Below are 4,452 nucleotides of genomic sequence, written 5' to 3' on the forward strand. Positions count from 1 at the left end.
TTTATGGGCTACTCTTTTCGATTAGCAATAAGGGATCTTTTATATGCACCATCCCACAGACAGGATAGCACATACCACGGCGTTTGATATACCAGTCGTGGTGCAGTGGCTGGAACGACAAGCCTGTGGTAGTATGTATAACTGAAAACGAGCACTTGGTGAACACTTCCTTTTGGAGGTGTGTAGCTAAACATCATTCCCAATAGGAAAATCATCCATTAAAACAATCAACAGTTAAGCTCTATTGAAGAATATTTAATTAAATAAACAAAGTTCTAAATGGCATTGCCCTTGCTCTGGGGTAACTTTCTTGAAGCAAGGGATGTAAAATTAAAATATTGTTACGGTGTTAACCTCCAAATTGTAAACATCCGTTAAAGAATCTAAGAGTACAATTAGAGAAACGTAAACCAAACTTAACGCGATTAAACTAGTAGTATAATTATGTAGAAAAATATGTTCCAAATACAATGTACATGGGTCAAGAAATAAGTTAAAACATGATTACAAATAAATTGTAATTTTAACTTTAACCCGACTTAAACAAACTGTTTATGGCGTTCAGAAAGATGTCTGATCAGCCGGACACACACGAAACATTATTTATGTTGAGACATCATGCGAGATCACGACACAAGACAAGATTTACGGTACTTAATTACCAATGTACCAATGCAAACAGTGCATATATATGAGTTTGGTTATCAGTGTGTGCCCATTGGAACTTGTTAATATTATTTACATTACCCTCACTGGCACAGCGGGAGGGGACTAACGGGAAAGGATTTCCCAATAAAGAAATAAATAAATAAATAATAAAAAGGGGGACGTGCAATTGAATATGTTCAGGGGGGCGGGCCCCTGGTACGACTTGGATCCGCCTCTACATAACCAGGGGGTAAGACGGCGTGTGGGCAATCACATCTCTTTTTTTTACCACCGTTTGTACTTACCTGTCGCCCCATACCACATGAAAAAAGACAAGTGTTAGCGCCACCACTCGCATATAAAATCCTGGTTACGCCATGTTTGCACCAACACAACAATCACCATCGCCGCCTCGTTAATACAAACTAGTGTTTTTGTTTATTGTAATAGGAACATCCGTTTGAGTATGGAGTCGTAAAATGAACCGACGCCATATAACCGTAAATGAAATGTGTTGAGTGCGTCGTTAAATAAAACATATCCTTCCTTTCTAAAATGATATTGTATTCTGTGAATACATACCTGTACTTAGCGATGTTTTAGATAGTATTTCGTTATCGATATGATGCTTGCTTTAGTTTAGTTTACTATGTTATATATTAATAAAATGTAAAATATAATAAATTAACAAAACACATATTAGCTTAAATAATAATACAAAACAAGAATAAAAAGAAGGAAATAGAGAACTTAACAATATGACGTCTTGAGGTTTGTTTGTTTGTTTTAGTTGTTGTTGTTTCTTTTTCTTTCTTTCTTTCTTTCTTTTTTCTTTCTTTCTTTCTTTCTTGCTTTTTTTTATTTTTATTTTTCCAAAATCTGTATGTGCATATTATATATACTACGTGCAAATAACCCAGTAGGTACAGATGGTCCAACGCTATGTATCACGAAACGACAAACGATGCAGGAATAAATCAATTAATTAATTTTTAGTGACACTCAAGTTCAAGTTCTTTATTGCTTTACGTTTTTACAACTTATTAATTAATTACGGTTCTATTGACTTACATTATTTAATACATATAAGTCATTAGTAAGTATACTGAGAGATACATGTATTATTGGTTTAATATACATGTAATAGAATAGTACTACAGTATACTGAATAAATGGAAGTAATGTTAATATTAACCAATTTGCTCCAATAGCTAATCTCCGATGGCATTTGCTCTGAATAAATATTTTCCGAGATTATTAAGTTCTTCAGCATTGTTAGACACTAATAGCACCAAAGAAAATCGGCCACTGGGTGTCGGGTAAAAAATACGATTAAATAAAACATGATATCAAAATCTTTAAACAGAGTGCAGAGCTATGGTGCCCAAAACATCTCAGTAACGTATCCGCTCCACGTGGAAATCGTGTATAGCCTAAAGTTGTTTTCTTTAACGGCATCACTAGAGCACATTGATTTATTAATCACCGGCTATTGGATGTCAAACATTTTATAATTTTGAAAGGGACCTTCTATATGCACCATCCCACAGACAGGATAGCACATACCACGGCCTTTGGTATACAATTCGTGATGCCCTGGCTGGAACGAGAGCTGCAGTGAGTTACAGAATCGATCGTTCTCTGTTGATTCGGGTTTTATCCTGTCCCAATCAGTGCCTCACAAATGGTACATCAAAGGCCGTGGTATGTACTGTCTTGTCTATGACAAAGTGTATGTAAAAGATCAATTGCTCCCCTTTATCAGTAGTAGGAGTAGCCTAACCATTTCCCCACGACTGGTATATCAAAGGCTGTGAGAACGTGCATATAAAAGACAAATGTAGCGGGTTTCCTGTGAAGCCGAGTCAAAATTATCAAATGTTTGAAATCCATAGACGATGATTAATAATTTAACTGCTCTAGTGGTGTCGTTAAACAAAACAAACACTTTAACTTTTTAGGAATACGTCTAATCTATGTTAAACAACAGCAGGTTTTCGTTTTTCTCGACAAAGTGTTTAAGTAACCATTAGATACAAAAAAAGCCGTAGTTTAAACTATACCTAAAACAAAATAATTTAACACTACTGATCTACAATATATATAGAATCGGGGGTTGGGACAGGGTGGGGTGGTATGATTATTACAGGGCAATGCTTTCATGACTAATAAAAACAAGAGGTCCTCACAATAAGCGTACGAGACAGGGGCAGGGGCAGGGGCAGGGGCAGGGGCAGGGGCAGGGGCAGGGGGTGGGGGGGAGCAACTGCCCCCTAGACCTGGAGCAAAACTTCAAATTCTGGCAAAAATTATAACCTGAGAACATTTTACCATGTATTTTCATCATTCTATCCTCAAAATTAGTTGTAATCCATGTAAAAATGCGTAGTGGTTCGTTTACAGCGCTATATAGATGTTTGGTAGTAATGCTAGTATGAATAAATGTTGTAATTAAGATTCGGGCATTTTCGGCAAAAGCCAGCCTGCTCGCTAATGAAAATTGGAGCCCGTACGCCTATGGTCCTCACACGTTTTTTCATTCTTTATTTTAATTTAGTTATCTTGTTCGGTGAAGAACGGCACACAATTTGTATGACTTACTGTAGGAAGTCTGTAAGAGTTTTCTCCCTTCAATTACAATTTTATTTTGTTACCAAGATCGGATTGATGTCTGGGCGACCGTGGAACAAATTAACGAATGAACGAAAACACCATGGGCGGATCCAGGACATATTTTAGGGGTGGGGGGTGCGCACTAAGAAAAAAGTGGCACATTGTCTCGTTAAAAGGGCATCTTAATAAAAGTTATTTTTATATATACACTAGGACATTACTTGATGTAAAATTTCGATATCAACCGGTTGCTCATGAATATTCAGTAGACGCTCAGTAGTTGACGACTCTCGGTGTCTACGATCTAGTCTCTCCTAATGTGTAGGGGGGTACGGGGGCATGCTCCCCCTGGTAAATTTTAAAAACTGGATGGCTTTAAACGCCTGTTCTTGGCATCTGAACCGCAAAATTAGCCATTTTTAAAGAATAATTTTAAAACTATTTTAAGCATTATTTTGCATAGTATTATAAACCAAGAATGTGTTTTTTTCCCCGTGGCATATTAATAACAAAATTACCTATTTTCAGACAGTGATCACTTCCTTTTTTGAAGTTTTATAACCCAAAAATTATTATTTAGAAAGTTCAAACCCGTTACTCTTAGATCTCAATCACTAAATCGTGAATTTTAGCGTTGACCGGGGGCGGGAGAACGGGAAAGGGGACTCGGGGAAAAAGTCATACAATCAACTTTGCTTCGTATAGAAGTATGACTATCATATATTTCTTTGTAATTTGCCTTCGATAATTTTTTTTAAAGGGCACTATTCTAGGAACGGATCTGTCTAGGTAGGGCAGATATAGCTGAGCCTACAAAACAAAAAGAAAAAAACAAACAAACAAAAAACGATACAAAGGGGCACTTGTAAGCACTTACAAATTATAACTTTAAAGGGCACTATTCTAGGAACGGCTCTGTCTAGGTAGAGCAGTTATACATTAAAGGGGCATTTGTAAAACATAGCTGTATAGGGCACTGTTCTAGAGACAGCTGTTTAGGTAGGGCTTATATATATATAAATGACAAAGCCTATAATTCATTAGTAATCTTGAAAATCTATACAATTTCAAAACAAAATCTATAAGGCTATCAGTATGCAACTTTGATCACGCCACTTTAAGGCGCTCGTTACTCGCGTTAGATAATGTGGTGAACCCCAATGAGATTCAGTAACACGACACACATCTGCG

This window comes from Gigantopelta aegis, chromosome 6 (genome assembly GCF_016097555.1).
Source record: "Gigantopelta aegis isolate Gae_Host chromosome 6, Gae_host_genome, whole genome shotgun sequence".
Classification (NCBI taxonomy): Eukaryota; Metazoa; Mollusca; class Gastropoda; order Neomphalida; family Peltospiridae; genus Gigantopelta; species Gigantopelta aegis.